This window comes from Pinus tabuliformis, chromosome J (genome assembly GCF_031772625.1).
Source record: "Pinus tabuliformis cultivar Carrire ecotype Pingquan chromosome J, CPIR1, whole genome shotgun sequence".
In the NCBI taxonomy this organism is placed as follows: Eukaryota; Viridiplantae; Streptophyta; class Pinopsida; order Pinales; family Pinaceae; genus Pinus; species Pinus tabuliformis.
Window position 1 is genome coordinate 408,989,582 of NC_142295.1, and position 24,478 is coordinate 409,014,059.

A 24,478-nucleotide genomic window follows, 5' to 3' on the forward strand; every position below is an offset into this window, starting at 1 on the left:
AAAAACATATGGGAAAAAGGTTCAAACACTAGATAGAAGAAGGAATTACAACCATTGGTGTCTGATTCAAAGCCATTCCTCCAGCATGGATCCCATCCACATCACATCAAAAGCATGAAAAACTTGTAGCATTACAATACTTGCTTCAAAGCCAAATCTCATAGCAACATTATCTCCTTACAATTCAACATAATCCAACTTCTGATCACTTAGATGAGTGGTAAATTTATAGGAAGATGAAGGAGGTTTTGTCATAAATGGTGGCATTGAATGGCCTTCCATACTTAGAATTAGTTCCATGGAGGAAGGGATGAGAGAATAAGATGCACCTTAACTCATTCCTCATCCATTTTCGAGCTCATAGGAGTTGAAAAGTGAGGGAACTTTCTAGATGACTCCAAAAGATAAGAATATTCCCCAAACCCTATGTGAATTTCGCTCATTCTCACCCAGAGCAGGTGAAAGGAAGCCTAATTGCTCTGCAGAGCACCCTGGAAGTGGACTCAACTGCTCTGCAGCACACCTTTACAAGGGCTTACATGCACTGGTCCCTCGAGAGGCTATTTCTAGATGTCTTCAAGTCATGAAACTATCTGGGAAGGAGGCATTCAAAGGGGTGTCTTGTTTAGGGCATGAAGCAACTGAAATTAGGGTTTGATGAGCCCTAAAACACTGATATGGATGTTGGGATTTGATGTGCCCAAATGGATATGTAACACAGGGGGTGCAACATGCACTCACGGATGAAATTGCACCCATACAAGTTATAGATCCATCCCAACAACTGACACAGAGCAGACAAGGTGAGCAGTGTTGTTGATCGCATGCAAGGGAATGGAAAAACATGCATGTCATTGTGCACACACATGCGATCCCACCCATTTAACACGCTCACCGAGGCAAAGACAACAAGAAAGTTCGACTGGAGTTGAACATGCAGTTGACAGTTGATGCACCTGACCACCAGCACACACTAGAATATTAGCAGGGACACTATGCATCAATGTGTTGCCAGTTTGGGTGCACCTAAGAAGACCATGTGCATGCTAGCAAATGAGTTGGATGGAGGAACCATTCCAATGCACCTCGATGCAACAGAGGCAAGAGTTCGCTTCAACAAGATGTCACTATGGAGCGCATACACACCATCATGGATGACTAAGCTTGGCAACAACTCACCACCTTCACCATCACAAGCATGTCAAAGAGTTGGTCTCACCACAACGGACCAAGTGTCAGTGATGTCTTGCATGGCTTGCTCAAGCCATTTTGTCTCACATGGGCATATGTGCATTGTAATGTAACGTCTTGTCAAGTGGAAGTTCAAGTGTTGATAGTTGAATGTAACAATCATAGAGTAGTTGAAGAGTCATGAGGATAGATGAACAGTCACAAAGGGGAATGCCAAGGGTCACCCCACCCTTTGCTATAAATAGAACCTCATAACTCATTGTATAGACTTTTGGTCAGCCAAGCTTCCGATAGGACTATCTTAGAGAAAGCTTGGACAATATTGTAACGAGCCTTAACTTATCCACTACGCAGAGCTAGTACATCTCTTTGGAGGAGCAGGCGGTTGTGGCTGTAACGTTCCACTGTCGAAACTAGTAGTTGGACATGGATGTATTGTATGACTAGAACTTACACTTCTTAATTTAACAAGAGCCAACACGTTTCATGCATATGTTGTAAATATGTATTTCATCTATCTGTTCACTCTAAATGATATATGTATCTTTTTGCTTACGCATGCATGTATAGCTATTTCTGTGTATGTATGTATGAATATTTCTGAAGCATGTTGTTGGTTTAACCATCACTTTGGATTGCTAGCTAACTTGCCTTCTATGTTGTGATGCATCCTTACTTGCGTGTTCCATTCTTAACTTCGTGCTATCACAGGTTTCCAAGGGGTGCACTCATCTCAACCCTCGTGTGTTTGAGCCTCTCATGCAACTTCCTTGACTTACTACAGCTGTCACACCCTTGCTACCAACAGAGACATCTCACTTGCCTCTATGTGAAATCGCGATCAAGGCATTACCATACAACCTACTGCTGGGACTCCTACACCAAACCGTCTGAGGTCTAATTGGGACTTCTTGCGAGAGAGATCCCCTGACATGTTGGCAAGACCAACACCGTCAACAAATTAATTAATTTATTAATATAGATAAATAAATAAATAATTAAATATATTTAATTAATTTATTAATTAATTTTTCCTTAGTTAATAATAATAATAATATATAATTTATATTAATAAAATATTATTATTATAATTAATAATAATTATTAATTTATATTTATTATTGTTAATATATTATTCGGAGTCGTCTAACGAGGTGGAGGAATTGCCCGAACGACCAAAAGTGGTTGGAATCATGGAAAAAAGATTTCAAAATATCTTGTAGAGGCAGTGTTTGAATCGTGTTTTTGATTGTGGAAATGGATTCAACACCATAAAAAACGTCTAAGACACCTAAAATTTTGAAGTTTAACAACTATAACTTGGATTTACAAAAATCCTTCCTGGATTTTCTCTAAATATGACCAGAATTTCTATAATTTTCTGAGCAACTCCTCTGCCTCATTAGACTACACATATTATTCATTCTCTCTTCTATCTTATAAAGAAATTTTATATATTAATAATGTTTTTATAAAAAATGAAATGAAATGATATTTTAATGTCCACCAAATTAAAAATACTCCATAAAACCAATATATACATAAATATTTGAGTAACGATATGGGAATACCAACTATGGCCCACTTAAGGTTGGGGTTCATATTGTTTACTCATGTCCTTTCTTTTCTCTACTGGTCTAACCTCTGCGAGGTCCAACCAAGTTTGCTTTTGCTTCTAAGTTCTGCCCGAAGGCCCAATCTTCTCCAACCGACCTAACTAAATCCGACCAATCTTCTCCAACGGACTTAGCTCCTCCTCGATGGTTGCTTTGCGTTAAGGCCAAAGCAACTTTGGAAACGCTAATGACAGAACAATTCAAGCCTGAGCTAAACTAACACAATTTTATAATAAAAGCGTTTAATTTTTCACATTCTACATAATATTAACAAAATTTTGTTATAAAATAATGATTAGACATTGTTTAAATTTAATAATGTTTCATACAACATGTTTAGTGCACAAATTTTTTTGTTCATATCATAAATTATAAGTTGATTTTTTCTTATTCTAGATTTTTATTTTTATTTTAGATTAATATAGATTAAAGAAAAAAGAAAAGAAAATCATTTTAACGTTCACGAGGCTAAAGATAGTCTATGGGACGGATTTCTTTTTCATCTCGTTGATGTACTCTACCTTTTTTTTGTGAATTCTTACAATAAACTTTCCGAGCTTATCGACAAATCTTTCGCTAAGTAGATTATCCCAAGAGCTAGCTGTCAGAATATCTGATAACTTTCCCTGTTGTATTTGAAGGCCTCACATATTAAAATGAAGTGCTTTTCTGTTTCCACTTTTATGGAAGAATAAAAAATACAAACTTTTTCCTCCCACACTTCTTTTGGCCTTTTTTAACGCCCTATTTCACAACGGAGTTGATGAGAATTAGTCCTTAATTGAGCAATAAGAATTTTGGCTCTCCAAGAAATATTAACCTTTATGTATGCTTTTTGTTGATGATTATGAGTGAGATTAAACACTTCTATATAGTATTTTTTCTTCCTCCCTAGCTCCTTATCCCAAGTAAGCCTGTGGAAATTATCCATAATAAAAACTTTTATCTCTTTATTGTTTATGAGACACGAGCAAATACCCCATTTACTAAACCATTTGTTATTTTGTTGCATCCAAGTCTTCTTTCTTTTGCATTATTTTGAAGATGTTGTATTGATTTTTTGGTTGTGTTTTAATATATCATTTATATCATTCCATATTTGGTTTATTACGAAGTTGAAAAGACTAGCTACTCAAACTTTTATGTTGAATCCATTACTTTTGTGCTATATTTGTACTTTACGGTTGAATGGAGTACTTTTGTGCTATACTTGTACTTTACAGTTGAATGGAGTACTTTTGTGCTATACTTGTACTTTACGGTTGAATGGAGTACTTTTGTGCTATACTTGTTCATAGGTGAAACAATGTATCATCATATACATCTCATTTTCAACTTCTCTTTATACATATAGAGCATAGTGATTTTTCTTGATTAGAACCTAATTTGAGCTCACATAGTAAACATTCATATATATAGAGATTCTCTTTTAGAGTAATGGTTACCATGTAAATCTCTCATTAATAGAATCTCATCACAAAGATCTTGTTATGACTTCTCTAAAACTTTTTTAATCACTACATATCATAGATTATAGTGCTGATTGGAACCTACATCTATTGAGGCTTGCTTACGGGATTGGATGTTTGTAAACCATCAATTTAGTGCTCTACCTTTAGTAAACATTTATATGTATAGAGATTCTCTTTTCGAGGAATGGTTATTATGTAAATCTCCCATTAATAGAATCTCACCACAAAGATCTTGTTATGACTTCTCTAAATTTTTTTAATTCACTACATATCATAAATTATAGTGCTAATTTGGAACTCTACATCTATTGAGGCTTTCTTACGGGATTGGATGTTTGTAAACTACCAATTTCGGATGTTTGTAAACCACCAATTTCGTGCTCTACATTTATTCATATTTTTTTCATGGAATTTGGAGATCCAAAAATGTTTATACTTTTGAAAATATATCATAGGGCATAATGTCAAAGAATGAGGGTGTGAGGACATCTAGGACTTTTTAGGCACATCCAACTCACTAATATTTGAGAGAGATCCCTAGTTAGTTTCTTTGATAGGGCGTCTTGTATGCAATTGTGTAGAACCTTGGCATACATTACACTTTACTTATCTTAAGATACAATTTATTTATATCTATAATTTGTTTTCCTTTATATATTTTATTCTCATAATATATTTGTTTTCATCTATATATTTTACAATGATAATATATAAAATATTATAAATTATCATAAATCTATACATTACATTACTCTTATTATTATTTTATTATTATCCCCCTATATATATATATTTAAAATATATATATCTATAATTTAAAATTAATATCAAATTTTTAATAAAATCAATAAAAATATATTTTTAATGATTTATAAACCTATTTTTATTTTTATTTTTTATAAACAGTTTTCACAAGAAGTAACAAATAAACCACTCCCTACCATAAATATAAATAATAATAAAAACAGGTTACAATGCACATAACCATATTTTAATTTCAACGGTCACATTGGTCTCTGTGCAGATCATATTTTAAATACACACTTTCATGTCAAAGCCGGCATTGGGCTCGGATTTGAAAGAGGGAAAAACTTTCGAAATTCTTGAAATCCGATATATATTATCACAGTTACACGGTTGGCCGGCAGAGCAAGAAAGCGTGGAGGGCGAAAGATTGTAGAGGATCTGATAGACTGTAGCTGGTAGGCATTTGCTAGCCTGGCCGGCAGGAGCCAGAGTGGAGAATTTTGGCCTTTCATTTGCTACCTTGGCCGACAGAGCAAGAGTGGAGAGCAGAAGATCTGAGAGATGGTGGGCTTCTTATTTTTAGCTGGAGCTTGGCGGAGAAGGAGAGAGCAGAAGATTGGAGAGATGGTGGGCTTATTTTTTGCTGGAGCTTGGCTGAGAAGGAGATTGGGAGAACCAATTAGATAATCGAGCCTGACAGATTTTGGAATTTGTTGGGTTTAGACAGAAGAGCAGGACAGATTTTGCTGTTTGTTGCATTTTGATACTCTGTGTTTTCTTTTTTTTCCTGGAGCATGGCCATGCTTAATTTTTGTCTGCATTTTCTTTTACTTTTTATCTATTTTGTTTCTGTTTATTTTCTTTTCCTGGTTGGTCTAGATTTGGGTTTGTTGGCTGTTTTTTGGTTCTGGTGGTTGGTGTACATTTGGGTTTGTTTGCTGTTCTTTTGCTTCCGGTTTGAGAGGTTGGTACTTGTTTGCTGAGTCAAAGAGCTAGGGCGATGTTGCAATGAGCAAAAGAGGGAGGGCGATGTTGCAATGAGCATAAGACGGGATGATTGATTTAATTGTGAAGACTGAGAAGGTAGGTATTGTTTTATTTATTTGGTATTTAAATTTTTGATGGTAGTAATACATTATCAGATAGCATAATTGTATTTCAATATCTGATGGATAGATTAGTGTTTTTACCAGAAGTTTTATCATATATTTTTTTTCCTTTGGATTAACTTGTCCCGTTTTCTCTTGAGGTGCAGGTGAAGAACTATATGACCAATAAATAGTTCTGGAAGACACGGCTGCCGTGTATTTTTTAGATTACAGGTGAGATTAACGTTAACTTTTTGGTTTCTCTCCTATCTCATAAGATTAGGGATTAGATACATATGCACTATGGTTTTAGTTAAAAACTTCTTATTCCCAATTGCATTTGCATTTGATGAGTTTGGTTCTTTTATGTTTCTGGTTTTTGGTTGGGAAAGACTTTATAATCTTTGATGAGTTTAGTTGTTCTGTCTTTAGTTTTTTTTGGTACTGGTTATGTCCTAATAGGTTTTAATTTTTGAGTATTGTTATCAAAGTTCAATAAATTGAGAGTGATTTAGTGTTAGCATAAAACCCTTGAATGTTCAAATCTAAATAAGGTTTCAGGTTTCCAGAAATTTCTTCTTAGAAATTGTTTTTAGAAGTTTATAATGATGTGTTTCGTTCTTCAAATTCTTTGGGTTTTATTTTTTTGGTATTGTTTATTAGGTTTTATTTTTTGAATATTGTTTATGAAATTTCAACATATTTGTGCTGATTTAGCATTAACATAGAACCCTCTAATAACCAAGTCTAAAAAAGATTTTGGGGTTTCCATAGTCTTCTTCTTAGAAACTTTTTGTAGAAGTTCAATATGTAGAGGCTAGTAATACAAATAATTCTGCATTCCCTGATCAGAACCACAACAGCCTCTTTATATATTCTTGGATTAACTAGACATATAACTAAGGGTATGTTGAGAGTTGAATTACTCTGCTGTCATGTACACTTAAGCAAATTAAGCTACCAACATATTACTCTTAAATGAGTCATTATTACCCTGTATGAGTTCATCATTATATAGATAAATAAGCAAATATTCTTCTAGATAGATGCTACATGAGATAATAGAACTACTACGTGGTGAGTGATCAGAGTGTAATACGGGTTTTCATGGAACATAAGTGAGTTCTTAGCCCTATACGCAGCTTGCTCTTAGTATGCTTAAGCTTGTTCTGAATTGAGCTCTAGTGTTCACACTATTATATGGTTTAGTAATTGAGATTAGCCTAGAATTACACCTTACCCTGATACCAATCACTAGACTGAATAGAATGACCTGTACTCGGATTAAAGAGTTAGCCAAGGTGTGATTCAGGTCAACAAGACTGAATAGAATGACGTGTAAATAACCCCGGGTAATCAATAGTACTATGTATAATAGCTGACATGAAAACTAAGCTTTAATTACATGCATATCATAGCCAATTAATGCAATACCAAGGACATAGACTAGATTACAATATATTGGTATCTACTGAACCATGGCACTAGTGGCAGCGTAATATGGAGTAGAGTCAATTGCTCTAGTCACTCAGAATAAAACTATTACAACACTAAAGCAAGCTAATTAAGGGTACCTGTAAGGCTGGGAATAGTGATGCTTTATATAGCACATAACTCTTGTATTTCTACGGTTTATGTCATATAGCACATAACTCTTGTATTTCTACGGTTTATGTCATAGCTCTATTGTACTTGTTACGATTCAAATTTGCCCATTATGTACCTATTTGCCCATTATGTACCTTAACAATATACTAGGGACATACAACCTCAACAATATACTAGGAACATACAAGGTAATCAAGAGTAATATGACTTTAGAGCGTACTCATTGATAAAAAGCGAGTATAACTGGTGTTATGGGTTGAACTTCTCCACTATAATTTCACCCTAGTGGTAGTATACACTTAGTAAGATTAATAATCCAGCCTAATCATGCTTACATGATAAGTAAGTACTGACCTTACTGAATTAAGTAGTATAATGCTCAGTGGCATTAATATTGAGTTTGACTGCCATATCCAAGTGGGGTTGGTGCATGTCCTCATCAAACTTCAATATATTGGTGCTGATTTAGCATTAGCATAAAACTCTCTAATGCTCGAAAATTTTGGGATTTCTAGAATTTGTTGTTTTCAATTTTGTTAGTTTGTTTTGTTTTTTGTTTTTTAATTTTATTATTATTTTGTAGAAGTTCAATATGCAAGTAGAATTTTATTGCAATTTTATTAGAGTGTTTTTTTCCTCTTTCCCCTTTGCAAACAGACTTTGGTTATTAGACATTTAAAATGTAAAGAGTGACGAGAAGTCCAAGCCAGGTTGAGCTTATTTGGAGTGAGATTATTAACCATTCAATGACTTAGTAACAATCAAAAAATTTTGGTTTCCGGAATTTTCTTTTTAGACATTGTTTGTAGAAATTCAGTAAGTGGGTTAAATTTTATTACAATTTTTTTAGTCTCTGCACTTTGTAAACAGAGAATTTGGTCATTGGATGTTTTTGTTTAGTTGAGTGACATACAATCCATACCATGTTGAGCTTATAAACTAATAAGTTGAGCTTACACAGGTTTGGGGTCAGATTATTAACCATTTTATTACAGTCATATTCATCAATCTCCATTTATTATTTTTCTCAACCAGCTTGAACAAGGTGTAAGGAGTATGGATAGACTTGCTAGTCCTAGGGAGACACTGCTCAGGAAGACATTTAGATTAGTCAAGAACACATTATGTAAGAAAACACATCTAATCAAGATATATTTAAAAAAATATGGTTTCATATATCGTGCCCTTGCCTATCTAAGTTTAAGCAAGTTGCCTAGGATGAACTGGCACTAAGTGTGCTTGGGGCCTACTTAGGATAGCTAAGGAAAGAAGGTTCAAATACTTGATAGGGGTTTGCACCTTTGTTTACTCTAAGGTGGGACAAATCTTAGGGATGTGATTTATTCGAATAAGTAGTTCATGGTAAGCTCTTTCTTTTCATTCTACACAATATTCAATCCCTACATAACTGGTTTGGAAAAGGTTGAAAAGAAATGTACTTCTTACATTTTCCTTCCTATTCAGTCTACTACTGCAAACATTTCTGTAACCGAGGCCCATAAAAATGCCTTTCAGGTTTTTTCAATTTAAGAGAGTAATACACTAGCATTTATGCTTTGCATTCCCTTGCATATTGATCTTAGAAGAATTACAAGTACATTCTTATCTATCTAATTCCATCCATATATGTTATGCCTTTAACAAGTTCCATTTATTAAATTTTCCCTAAAGCAATGTGGTTGGGGTTCCCTCATAACTTACAAGGAAGTGCCAGGTTATCCATTGATGAGTTTGCTGAGGAATGGATAGTCTAAAGATTTAACCCTCCTAAAAGGTACAAAATTAGTGCAGAAAAACTTCACCAAAAGGAAACCACCCAAATATTCTCTCCCCCCTTCCTATAACAACCAACCATGGTTGGTGGATAACTCTTATCCCAACTCATAGTCCATCTCCTGCTAAAGTGGACAAAGAAAATGTAAAAATGTTCGCACTTTCTGAATATTTTTAATTGCACTATATAGTGTCTATATACAGTCATAACTTAGGAGCATTTAAACAGGGTTCCTTCACTGTGTTCAGTGTGTGTACAATTATAACATAGGAGTGTAACACACAATTATAACATAGGAGTGTAATGTAGGTAGGCCCTAGGGTACATTCACTAGTTAGATTCCTTTAGTCTTTTCACTTCATTATAATTGATTTAAAATGCATCCTTAAAACTGCTTAGGAATGAGCCAGATTCCTTTAGTCTTCTGACTTTATGATAATTGATTTAAAATGCATCCTTAAAACTGCTTTAGGAATGAGCCAAATTCCTTTAGTCTTTTGACTTTATTATAATTGATTTAAAATGCATACTTAAAACTGCTTGAGGAATGAGCCAGTAAGGGACTTTCAAATCAGTAAGATAGAAATTCAGTTAGTTTAAAATTTATCCTTAAATCTACTATAGGAATGAGCCTATAAGGGATTTTAAAGGTATGAGAAATCCACCAGTGAGGTAGATGAAATATGGAGCCAGAAATGAGCATGGATGTAAGAGGATGATGTTACCAGTAAGGTGCTGTAACACATCCTTGGGATTTTTTTTTTTCATAACCTATCTTATGAGGTATCTTGAGCCACCTTTGTGAACCTTTTTTTTAGTAACCCATATTATGAGGTATCCTGAGCCAGTATTATGAGCAGTCAAACCAAACTGTTGGTGTTGGTTATCTACTTTCTATCCCTTCTTCTGGGGTTTTCCCTTCAACTAAGCTAAATAAATGCAGAAAGTGGATGTCAATTAAAAGGATCTGTCCATGAAGCTATGAGCGAGAGGGGTATTCTGGATGGTGGGGAGAAAAAAAGTGCAAGAGCATCTTGCCAATAAACATTCAGATGAACCTGGTCATTCTGGTTGGTTGGATGCCAATGATAAAAAAATTTTAATTGACATGATCACCTATTGTGCACCCAATAAGTGCACAATAATTAGGGATGGAGGGCTGACATATTGCTATTAACCAGAACAGACCCAATTCCGCATGTCTTGCAGCGTAGAATACACAGTTTATTGATGCGTGTGTCTATAATTTTCCGGAAGAAAGGCTTGATGACTTTATTAGCAGGCTTTTTATTTGATGACTCAAACGATTAATCATAATAAAGTGTCTAGAATTTTTGGGCTGCTGTATGGCACACAATTCTCGTGACGTGTCTAGATTTTTCACAAAGAAAGGGTGTCAGGATTGCTCTATGAATAGCTTGCTGTGAGGACGAACAGTAAACTTTATCTATAACTTATATCTGGTGTACTTGGGGTTTCTATGTATACGTATATGGTATTGTTTGTTTTCTTAATCAGTGTAATCGGTTGTGTATCTTCCCTCTGATTTAAAATTGGTCACTTAGTGATCAGTCTGCGCTACTCAATGTTTTGATTTGATAATCGGTTGGTCACTTTGTTATCAGTCTCTAGCACTCAGTATTTTGATTTGATAATTGGTCATTTGCATGGTTTGTTACCCTGTCCAAATAAGGTGTCTGTGCCGCGGTAGATATACCAATGGGTAGTTCTGATTCACAGTCTAGCTCCCATGAACAACCATTTGGATCCACTCGAGTTTAATTAGGGTAAAGTTTTTTCCCATTTGAAAACCATTGCAATTTACGGAGACTGAATTGCCATCTTCTTTCCAATCGAGAAGTCTTTCAAGTTTAGGGCAAGATTTAAGATGGTCAATCTCTGCTGGTGGATCAAGCGGTTGCTACTTGTGCAATGCCTAAATCCTCTTATTTATCAGGACTTTGATTGAATAGCTTGCATGAGAAGTTCCAGATCCTTGGAATGTCCTTGTACCACTGGAATGTCAACTTTTGACCAACAGCAGATGAGGATTGGCATTCTTCTATCTCCGCCTTGTTAAAATATGGATTTCCGTGCTAGATATGTGCAATTCTCCGCCTTGTTAAAATATGGATTTCCGTGCTAGATATGTGCAATTCTTATAGAAAAATCAGATTGCCTGGAAATGCATACCCATTGTCCTCCTCGGTTTTTTTGGAGTTTTGTAGCCTATCAGCTGCCTCTCATCTTTTGCACATACAGCTAATAATTCTTTTTTCATCCGAGTTCTATGATAAATATGGCTTGAATTTTTCGACAACATGCATAAGGGTCAATATTTCCTTATCATAGATGCATAAAAGCTTCTCTTTGTGAATCAATTTCTACTTTGAAAAGCAATAGGCTACTGATTTTCCCTGACCCATGTTCATGTCAGTGCTCAAGGCATCATATTTCACTTCAAAAGTCTGTGAGAGCCAGCCTTCTGTTACAAGTATTTGGCACATGCCTGCTCGAGTTGGTACAGTTTGCCATGTACAGTGATTTTATTTTTTATTTTTAATAGTCACAGTAATTCTTTGGATTTGCTTCGTTTATCTATTTAGTCCAACAAACCTTTTGAAGAATGAGTTACAAGAAATGCAATGTGGTGAGTGAGGACTTTCAGATCTGACCCTCTCTAAACCTAGCTGTTGCAATACTGGATAGACAAACTTAAGTTACTAATGAACTCATTTAGTTTCACCTTCTGTAACAAGTATGCCTGTTTGAGTGTTACAGTTTGCCATGTAGAGTGAACTTTTCCTTTGTCATAGTAATTCCTTGGATTGCGTTCATTTATCTATTTAGTTCAACAAACCTTTTGAAGAACGAATTACAGAAAATGCAATGTGGTGAGTGTGGACCGAACATGCAACCTTCAGTGTGATGCTCGTATTTGACAGATGCCTGATTGAGTGTTACAGTTTGCCATGTAGAGTAAAATTTCGTTTGTCATAGTAATTCTTTGGATTGCCTTCATTTATCTATTTAGTTCAACAAAATGCAATGTGGTGAGTGTGGACCGAACATGTAACCTTCAATCTGATGCTCTCCAAGGCTAGGTGTCACACTAGGATAGACATACAAGTTCTTAAAGAAGTCATTTAGTTTCACCTGTTACAAGTACTTGACAAATGCCTGCTTGAGTGTTGCAGTTTGCCATGTAGAGTGAACTTTTCTTTTGTCATAGTAGTTCCTTGCACTGCCTTCATTTATCTAATTAGTTCAACAAACCTTTTGAAGGATTGATTACAGAAAAATGCAATGTGGTGAGTGTGGACGGAACATGCAACCTTAGATATTTAGTCTGATGCTCTCCAAATGTAGGTGTCACACTACTGGATAGACAAACTTGAGTTATTAATGAAGTCATTTAGTTTCACCTTCTGTTACAAGTATTTAACAGATGCTTGAGTGTTACAGGAATGAACTTTTCTTTTGTCATAGCAATTCCTTGTATTGCCTTCATTTATTGATTTAGTGTTCAACAAACCTTTTAAAGAATGAATTACAAAAATACAATGGTGGTGAGTGTGGACCGAACATGCAACCTTCAGATCTTCAGTCTGATGCTCCCCAAACCTATCTGTCACACTACTGGATAGACAGGGGCTTTTACTAGACACAATCTGATACATGTCCAATAATTATTTTACTATTATTTCTCTCTCATCCCTAAGATACCTGTATGGGGAATATTCTACTCTTCCAGGAACCTGAAATATATCTTCAGTCTGATGCTCTCCAAACTGATATATCATAAGATGCCTGTAGGGGGAATATTCTATTGTTCAAGGCAACCCAAAAATATATTTCTATTGCTCTTGAAGGTAAATTGCACATATCCTCTGATGCAAATTCACTATATTCATCCTGTATAATCAACAATGAATATATCTTTATCTTTTTTGAATGTTGTGTAGCTTTTCAAAGTAACAAATTAATCATGCATAAATAAGCTCTTCTGGACTTTGATAGATAGTTTGATCAAATATGGTACAGGTCAATTGATGTACCATATGTAAAACATACTGAATTGTACAATGCGTATGGTTCCCTCCTGTACCGGTTCAGCAGAATTTATAATGGGTGTACATCGCTATTAATGCAAAAAAGACTCAATTGAGTAGTTTGTCTTACGCTGTAGGACAAAACAGATTAAATTCAGTAGTTTGTCTTAGGCTGTAGGGGCAAACAGACTCAATTCAGCAGTTTGTCTTGTGCTGTAGGCCCTGGATTGCTCTCCCATCAACTTACTGAGTTACTGAGGCCAGGCAACTGTAGTGACTTGTGTGAGCCCAATGACCTCCCCTCAGAGCGTGGCACATGAATGTAATACATATTTTAAATATATTTTGATATTCTGTGAGCGCAATGACCAATCACAGAGTTTGACACATGTTTTTTTAACGTAATTAATTTATTTTAAGCTAAGCTACCAAGTTGCTTAGCTTGATTGAATCAATCAATCTTGAAGTGCGTTAATGGCTCCTAAAGTATCTTCCAGGCAGGAATTATATCTCTGTGAAATTTACAATGAGCTAATTTTTATTCTTAATCAAATATGAAAGGGTATTTAAATTTGTTTTTGTTTTTGTTTTTATTATCTAATCGTATATTTGTAACCAAATTTTTTTTTTTTTATTTTAACGAACAGGCATAAAACAAGTGCTAATTTTTATTCTTAATCAAATATGAAAGGGTATTTAAATTTGTTTTTGTTTTTGTTTTTATTATCTAATGGTATATTTGTAACCAAAAAATTATTTTTCTTATTTTAACGAACAAGCATAAAACAAGTGGGACGGAGAGAGGGCTTTTGACAAGAAATTTTTCTTATTTTATCGAACAGGCATAAAACAAGTGGAAGGAGAGAGGGATTTTGACAAGAAGTTATAAATGAGAAGATGGAATTGCATGTGAAATGGTGAGTGAAATTTTTATTAGTTACAACTATTATTTTAAAATAAAATTATTATTACAATTTTGAAGCTTCTTATTATATGAAACAGGTAAAATTATTATTACAATTTTGAAGCTTCTTATTATATGAACCAGGTATAAAAAAAATAGATTGGAAGCGTTTCCACTCAAACCCAAATGGAGAGTGTTGTAACAAAACATTACATATGAGAAGGTAAATGGAACTGTTTTACAATTTCATACTCCATGTTTGATGGACTAATTTTGATCTGGTTTTAAAACAATATTTAATTGTTTGTTATTGATTATCTTAAAATATTATCAAAATTATAATTTTTTTAATGGTATGCAGGGACCAAGAAGGTAGATGGAAAGAACAGGACCAAGAAGGAGAGTGCATTGGCAAAGGACTAAGAATCTTTGTAATTATAAATTGTATTATTATTTTTGATGTACCACTCAAAAACAATACTTCAATAATAATCAGTTTTTTTTGGAGAGGGGGTTGACCCCTTCTCCCAACCTTCCAAGATAGCATGGCCAAAGCTATCTTGGAGGAGTCTCATTGTCTTGGATAGTTGTCTTTTTCTTTTTTCTTTTTTTTTTACAAGTTTTTTAATTTTAACATTTTATTTTAAGTTGTTTGGCAAACAATAATTTTATGATACAAGTCACTTAAAATATGATTTCTGATATAATGATTTTTTATTTTTTATTTTATTTATATAATTAATTAATTTAAAATTAATGCTTTTATAAAAAATTATTCAACTTTGTGTTTAAAAAAAATTTGATTGAACATATTTACTTCTTTTTCACAGCATAGCCTTTATACCAACCAAAATGACTATAAAAATTAACTCACAAAATTACATTTTAAAATTATGTTATTTAATAAAAATTAATATTTAAAATGAATTGATGTTTTTGAAAAAAATTCTGCTTCACATTATTCTCACATGATACTTTATATACCAAGCACAAATGGTTGAAAAATAACTCATAAAATTACATTTAAAATTTTGTTATTTAATAAAAATTTATATTTAAAATTTATACAATTAAAACCCTAAATTTTACCTATTTATGTGTTGTTGTGTTGTGTTGTTATTTGTGTTGTTGTTATGTTGTATTGTGTTGTGTTGTGTTGTGATATGTGATGTTGTGTTGTGTTGTGTTGTGTTGTGATATGTGATGTTGTGTTGTGTGTATATATAATTATACACATTAACATTGTGTATTTTTCATTTTAAAATTATTGAGATTTAATGTTTCAAAATATTTGTACAACAATATTATGTTATTTGGTTATGAGTATTTGAATATGAGTATTATGTTATTTGTATGAGTATCTTTACATTTTAAAACTGCATTTATACATTTATTTCACATGTTATTATTTCCTTAGCAACAAGTGGAGTATTAAAAATAACTTATAAATTTTAAAAGATAGTAATGATTTTTATTTTAAAAAGGGCCTTTCTCACAATTTTCAAAAATAGGATGCTTGAAGTTGGGAAGGAGTTGTATTTTAATTTTTATTAATTATTTTATGTAACTGTCTATTTTAGTTTTAAAATTTTAATTTTATTTATTTTAATTTTCAAGTTTCACAAATAAGTTACATATTAATGATTTTTGATTTGTATTTCATTTAATTAATTAATATAAGATTAGTTTTGTTTTAAATTAATTTGTATTTCATTTAATTAATTAATATAAGATTAGTTTTGTTTTAAATTGGTGAACAAACTTTACATATTGCATGTCAAACTTTGATTTCAAATCTTTTGCATTATTCATATGGTTTTCATATAATACTTTATATAACTATCACAAATGATGTTTAAAATGTGATTTAACCAAAAATATTAATTGGAAAATTAAAAAGTTATACAAATAAGATTATAATTTAAATATTTATTATGTGATATTGTGATGTATTGAAATGTGTTGTGTATTTTGATTGTACACAATATATTATGCATAATTTGGTGTATTTTAAATTAATTTGCGTGTGTATATATAATTATACATATTAACATTGTGTATTTTTCATTTTAAAATTATTGAGATTTAATGTTTCAAAATACTTGTACAACAATGTTATGCTATTTGGTTATATGAGTTTGTATGAGTATTTTTACATTTTAAAACTGCATTTATACATTTATTTCACATGTTATTATTTCCTTAGCAACAAGTGGAGTATTAAAAATAACTTGTAAATTTTCAAAGATAATAATGATTTTTATTTTAAAAAGGGTCTTTTTCACAATTTTCAAAAATAGGATGCTTGAAGTTAGGAAGAAGTTGTATTTTAATTTTTAATAATTATTTTACTTAACTCTCTATTTTAATTTTATTTATTTTAATTTTCTAGTTTCACAAACAAGTTATATATTAATGATTTTTGACATGTATTTCATTTAATTAATTAATATAAGATTAGTTTTGTTTTAAGTTGGTGAACAAACTTTACATATTGCATGTCAAACTTTGATTTCAAATCTTTTGCATTATTCATATGGTTTTCATATAATACTTTATATAACTATCACAAATGATGTTTAAAATGTGATTTAACCAAAATTATATAACTATTACAAATGATGTTTACACTGTGATTTAACCAAAAATATTAATTGGAAAATTAAAAAGTTACACAAATAAGATTATAATTTAAATATTTATTATGTGATATTGTGATGTATTGAAATGTGTTGTGTTGTGTATTTTGATTCTACACATAATATATTGTGCATAATTTGGTGTATTTTAAATTAATTAAATTTTTTTATACCAATTATAAGTCATTGTAAAAATCTAAAATTGTGTTATTTAATAAAACATAATACTTAAATTAATTGATGTGTTTGAAAAAAAAATCAACTTCACATTTTAAATGTGTGAAGTATTAAACTCTGTTGCCTCTTGGTAATATTTAATTGTATACCTATAATATTGTGTATATGTGATGTATTTTAAATTAATTGAAACTTTTAAAATTTGAAATTTAATAAATGTTAGCTTTTATAATATTTGTACAATATGTAAATACCAGAAACAATATTCACGAACAACATTCAAAATGCCGATAAAGAATATTAATTGAAAAATAAAAATTTATACAATAAGATTATAATATTATTTAAGTTTCCTTTGTATTTATTATGTGATATTGTGTTGTGTGATGTGATATTTGATTGTATACCTAATATTGTAAAAATATAAACAAAATAAATAAACTCACAAAAATAAATAAATAAATAAACATACAAAAGTGTAAAAGTATATTATAATTAAGGGAGATGTTTCTTATTAATTTTATTTTTTAAGAATTTTAATACCCAACCATAGGTGAGCTAATAAAAATAAATTTATAAAATTGTAAAAATACAGTCATCATAGCATGGCCAAAGAGCCATAGAAGTCTCTTATTGTTTTTTCTTTTTAAGAATTCTAGCTTAATTTTGTAATTTTGCTCTTTGATTTAATGATTTATTTTGATGTTATATTAATTATTTAACTTGTTTAATTAATTTGATTTAAACTTGTGATTTAAAAAATAAAAAAATTTAACTGCATCTTTGACATTTTAAATTTATATGAATCACATTCATATGGTTTTTCACATAATAGGATATGTAATGGTTTTTAAATTTCAAAATTTATACAAATAAGATTTTAAATTTTGTATATTTTGACAAAAAGTTACAAATGATTCCATAAAATTGCTTTCAAAATTTCATGTGAGATGGTTAGTATTTATAATCATTATTTTAAAAAATATTTGATTAAAGTATTTACAACTTTTGTTATTTGTTATTACAAATTAAAGCTTCTTATTATTAATTATTTAATTGGGAAGTGAAATAAGATAAATTTTATTTTAAATTTGTGATTTTATTTTAAATTTCAATTTTTTATGGGTTACATTCATATGGTTTTCACATATACCAACCACAAATGATATTGAAAACTTTTAAATACAAATTTAACAATTGAAAATTTCAAAATACTGTCACCATTGTCCTATTGAAGTTGTAGTATCTCCATTCTATGCAAAATACTGACACATTCAATCTATTAGGCCATATTGGTTCCGGCTAATCTGCAAATTATGTTTCTGTATATATTGACTGGACCTATTTTCTTAGCAAATGATGTAATACTTGCCATTATATTTCTTATATAATACTATCTAGCTTTTTTTGGCTTGAAAATTTTGAAATTTATACGATTTTAAATTTATATATTTTGGTACAAAATAAAATTATTATTAAAACTTTAAAGCTAAGTGACAGGTATCAAGAAATGAAAATAGATCGAAAAAGGTAAATGGAATTGTTTTGCAATTTCATACATAATTAGTGAAATCTATAATGGATTATTGTTTATTGGATTTTAAAAAAATATAAAATATTTAATTGTATGCCCCATCAACAAAGCAAATGGAAAGAACAGTAGATGGGGAGGGTAGGCTAGAAGTGCTTTAGTAAAAAGTTTTTTTTGACAAAGATTCATCATATATTAGTAGAATTTTTGTACATCCTCAAACTCTTTTTAATACAAAAAAACCTTTTTTGGGAAATTTTCACTTTGTTAAGTATTTTTAATTGACTATTTTACTTTAATTTTCCAAACAATAATTTCTGATTTAGACTTCCCATTTTAAAAAATTTGATTGATCATATTATAATTATATTACATTATTTTTCATATAATAGCTTTTTATACCAACCAAAAAATCAAGTGCAAATTGTATTATTATTTTTAATGTACACACTCAAACTATATTTTAATACAATAAAGTTTTTTTTTTGGGGAAAGATAGCATGGCCAAAGCTATCTTAGAGGAATTTCAAATTTTCAAGAATATATTTTTAATTACTTTTAACATTTTTCTCACATTTACATTACATACATTATTTTTTCACAAAATTAAGTTAAAATTCTTAAAAAGAAAAACAAGAGAATTTGCAATGGGGCTTTGGCCATGCTATGATGATTATTACTATATTAAAATCTATAAATCAAATAAAAAATATCCATTTATTAAAAAAAATCAAATTTTTGATTTTTGTCCAAATATTACAAAAGACCTCTATTAATTTAAAATACACCAAATAATGCACAATATTATATATAGACATACAATCAAGCAACACATTTCAATTACATTTACAAGGCAACTTAAATAATTTTTATTTTTTTTTATTTTATTTTTATTTTTATTTTTTATTTTTTATATATATATTTTTTAATTTATAATTAATATATATATATATATATATCCAACATTTTAAATATCATTTGTAATTTTAAATGTAAATTTAAAATCTATATACATATTTTTATAATAAAAATACAAAGATAAATTTTCATAACCATATAATATAATCTTGTTTTACAAATATTTTTAAAACATTAAATCCCAATAACATTAAATTAATTTAAAATGCACCATATTACACAAGAAGTTATGTGTATAGTCATTATTATCACAACACTAACATAAATAAGTAATAAGATATTAATTATATAATTTTATGAGTTAATTTTCATAGTCATTTATGTTTGGTTTATCCATATCAAGTGAAAGTATTGTCATTGTGAAAAGAGATAAATATACTCAATCATTTTTACTTTTATTTTCCAATAATATTTTTTAATAATATTTTAAACATCATGGTGGAAGTCGAATTTTAAAATGTAAATTTAAAATCTATATACATCTTATAATAAAAATACAAATTTACATATTCACAACCATATAACATTACATTGTTTTACAAATATTTTTAAAACATTATATACCAATAACAAATTAATTTAAAATACACCATATTACACACTAAGTTAGTGTATAATCATTATTTTTTTTTTGTAGGCTAAGGTGTTGCTCTTTTTTTTCTATTACTTCAAATCAAAATACATATCAAAAAAGGGTTGCCTTCCACTCGCCCTCTTGGGGAAACCGAGTGTTCAAGCCACCTGAAGTTCTTAATAGACGCCCAAAAATAAAAGATCTATAGTCTGGTTGTCCAAGCTAAATACACTAAGCAGTCTTTCAGATTTCTAGTCCTACTTACTTGCATATAACATATTTCGACATCTAATACTTGGAACACACTGGAATTATTTATAATATGTATTTTCATCAAAATTAAAAAACATATCTGAAATTACTCAGTTTCTACCTCTGGACGTTGGGTAGTCTCCTTGTTTGCATTCTGATTTCCTTCCTTTATCAGTTGCTGGATCTCGTTCAACTTCTTGTCCTGCATCTCCAAGGAAATCTGGATAATTCAGAGCTCCCTCCTCAGGTTGGGAACCCCCTGCACAAGTTCAGCCATCTCTGTTGCAGCTTGCTCCAGAGCTTTGGCCAACAATCTTTTCATTACCCAGTATATATGAAGGGACTGTTTAAATAAAGACATTCTGCCCCTAGTGTTACCACGGTCGTGGAGAAGGAACTCCCAGTCCTCCATCTCAGAATCCGATTGAGCTTGAATGGCGTCTTCCTCCATATTCTGTATAATTCTTCTAATTCTGGGGCTCGTGTTCTGGTTATATGCCTTCTCTGCTTGCTGGATTTTTCTATCTAGCGACCGGCTTGTTGTCTTGCCCGGTCTCCCCCTCTGCCCACGTCGACCTCCCCTTGCTCCTCGGTATCTGCTCGTTCCTCTGCCTCTCGTGCTGCTCGGATGCGTCCCGCTTCCAGCCTGTCTCCTTCCCCTCCGTCTGCCACTTTGCGTTACTCTTCCTCCCCGTTGTCTCGGCTGCTCATCGCTGTTCTGCTGGTTCTCCCATCCTTCTACAGTTCTGCTACGCTCCTTATCCCGCCTGCATTTATCTTGCTAGTCCTCCTCCTCTTCAGAATCATCGTAAACTTCATATATTTCTTCAATTGTCTCTTCCTTCGCAATCGCCTTGCCTTTTCTATCCCTTTCCCTGCCTTCCTCGGCTTCCATTTCTTCTGTAATCCTTGCTCTCTTTCTCGTTTCCATGGCAGCCCCAGTAGGTTTTCGGCGTAACCTCTCTCTGTAACTGCTCACCACCTCTGTTCCTCTCCTCGCTCTAGGGGCTCCAATGCAATTCTCTTGCTGTTGAATCCCTTGTTGCCACTCATTTATAAGCCTTCTTTCCCTGCTCCTCTTGCCTATCAACTTGGCCTTTCGATGCCACCTGTTGATTTGCCCTCTGCCTTTCCTATCAACTGTCCGACTTGCTTCATTTCCATTTATGGGTTCTGACATACCTCTTTTTCCTCCACTCCAATCTCTTGCGTTAACTTTCTTGTTGCGAGGTGATTTCTTCATTCCTGTCACCACACACTGCTGCTGTACTACATCACGCCTGTCCATGATATCCTTTCTTTGCCTTATCTGACATTCATTAAATGTTTGGGCTTGCCGATCCAACTCACCTGTCCGTCGCACGAATGCTATGATTCTCGTTAGTTGCTTGTTCATTGTTTTCATTCGTTGCTTGTTCATGGTCCTCATTAATGATACTCGCCAATTCCTCCCACTCTCTGTTGGGCCACAACGATCTCCACTGATTGTCAACCTTGCCGCTTCGATCCTTGCAACCCCGATTCGCAAGGAAATCGGCCGCTCGGTTTCCACTCCTTTTCACATGATTAAAGATTTTGTATTCAATTTTTTTCAGAAGGTCCGCTATTTCTTGAACTATCCCTGCCGTGCGCCAACTATTGGTAACCTTCTCCCAATTCTTCCCGTTATTCAATTTCTTTAGGATTTCAATTGCCATCTGGGAATCTCCTTCTATTTCCAGTTTTCTATATCCGTTTCGGATCGCAATTCTTAATCCCTGGTGAATCGCCCATAATTCGGCTTCATTATTTGTCATCTCGCCACCCCACTTTGCATAAATCCATCTGGTGTTTCTCTGGCTATCTCGGAAAATTCCCCCGAATTCAGCATTACCTGGGTTCCCATTTGAAGCCCCATCAAAGTTCAATTTCATAAAGTTGTCTTTGGGGTAAGCAAACTTGTCGTGGCTTTGAGGTCTCGTAATAAATCTATCAATTTTCTTACTATGCACCATTTCAAAATTCAAATTTAGGTTCTTAAGAATTTGCTCTTCTCCCTCGTCAGCTTTCCAGTCTTCCGCATCCCACTTCTCTACCAAAATTGATTCTCTAGTTAAGTTCACTACTCTGTCCCATATTTTTACCGTGTTTTTAGCTTTGCCTTGGAACACTCTGCGGTTCCTTTCCTTCCATACCATCCAGATCATAAAACCGGCAATGAGATCCCAGGCCTTGCGGATTACTTTACATTGGAATTTTTCTTTCTGCCATTGAAAAATCACTTCATTTGTTTCTCTCGGTGCCCTCTCAGGTTTCTGGAATAATTTCCCGATTTCCATCCACAGGTTCCTGGCATAAACACACTTGATTAGAAGGTGCTCTTGAGTTTCCGCTTCTTTATTACACAGGTAGCATTTTGAAGGCCCACTCAAGCCTTTCTTTTGAAGTTTATCCCATGTCAGGATCTTCCCCTTAGCTACTAACCATGCGAAGAGAGTAATTTTCGGCCACCAGTTTTTGCTCCAGATGATCTTCCAATCTTGGTTTTCATCAGCTGTTCCCTGATGGTTAACCAAATAGTACGCCTCCTTGACCGTAAAGGATCCTTTCATAGACTTACCCCATCTGAGGATATCCCTAGCCGTTCGCGCTTTTACTTTCCTGGACTCTACCTCTTCCATAAGCGCTTCCTGCTGCTCTTGATTTATCTCCATGCCCCATTCCTCTCGAGTTGTCCGTTTCCGCCATATTCCATCCAGTTCGTTTTCCTTCCAATAATCTTTGACATATATACGATTGTCTCCTATCCTATCCTGTATATTCTGGATTTTTTGTATTCTGCACATTTTCTCCCTCTGTTGCCAATTCTCATCCCAGAATTTGGCCTCCCCTCCTTCTCTAATTTCCCAGAAAGCATTCTTATCTACTATACTTCGATTTTGACGGGCTAGATCCCATATTGCCGATCCCTTCGGGGTTTCCTGCATTCAGTAAATACTCTCTGTAGTATCTGACATATCGTACTTGTGTCTCCATATTTGTTTCCATAGATCATTGCCCCCTCTCAGCCATCGCCACCAAAGTTTTTCACCAAGCACCTTGTTGAGTTTGTCTGGATCGCGTAGACCCAATCCTCCCTCCTCCTTTCGTTTCGTCAGATGTTTCCATGATACTAAGGCCCACTTCTTCTGCTGGGCCGAGCCTCCCCATATGAACTTCCTCAGGATTTCTATGATCTTAGTGCATACCCCTTGAGGCACTGCCATAATCGATAGTGGATATATGGGGATTGCCTGTAGCACTGATTTTACGAGTACAATCCTTCCAACAATGTTTAAGGTTCTGAAAGCCCAGCTAGCCACTCTGTTTTTTAATTTCTCCAAGACTCCTTGCCAGTTTTTCTGTCTTTTAGAGTTGAAGTCCAAAACGTTTCCCAAGTATTTGGTTGGGAGGTTCCCTTGCTTGAAATCCAACATCCTCGTCAAGTGGCTTTTAACTGGCTCTATGGTATTGAATATGAAGGTGCAAGATTTTTCTTTATTGATTTCCATACCCGATGCTTCCGCAAATAAATCCAAGACCTTCTTCAGATTTCTCACTTCTTTTACGGTTGGTTCCCCAAATAACATGATATCATCAACGAATTGCTGATGGGTTATTGGCAGTTCATTGCCCCATAGTCTTAGCCCTTTGATTTTATTTGTTGCTCTTTCTTCCTTAAGGTATCTGCCGAGGCCTTCTGCTGCAAGAATAAAGAGGAAAGGAGATAGGGGATTGCCTTGTCTTATTCCTCTAGAAGCCTTGAAGATTTTCGAGGGGGTTCCATTGGTTAAAATTGAGAAGTTTGGGGTTGATATAAGACTGTGAACCCACTTTATCCACCTGCTCCCAAAACCAAAACTTCCCAAAATTTCTTCCAAATATTGCCAATTGATCCTATCATAGGCTTTTGACAA

General features: G+C 32.9%; 1 long non-coding RNA gene across 1 annotated transcript; it reads left to right on the forward strand.

The window, feature by feature from the left end:
• The first annotated feature begins 5,396 nt into the window (after positions 1-5,396).
• LOC149227568 (uncharacterized) lies at positions 5,397-15,034 on the forward strand. The gene is made up of 5 exons (XR_016247805.1): positions 5,397-6,109; positions 6,282-6,348; positions 14,391-14,465; positions 14,597-14,675; positions 14,814-15,034. It is a non-coding gene; the product is annotated as an uncharacterized LOC149227568 (long non-coding RNA).
• Positions 15,035-24,478: the final 9,444 nt, after the last annotated feature.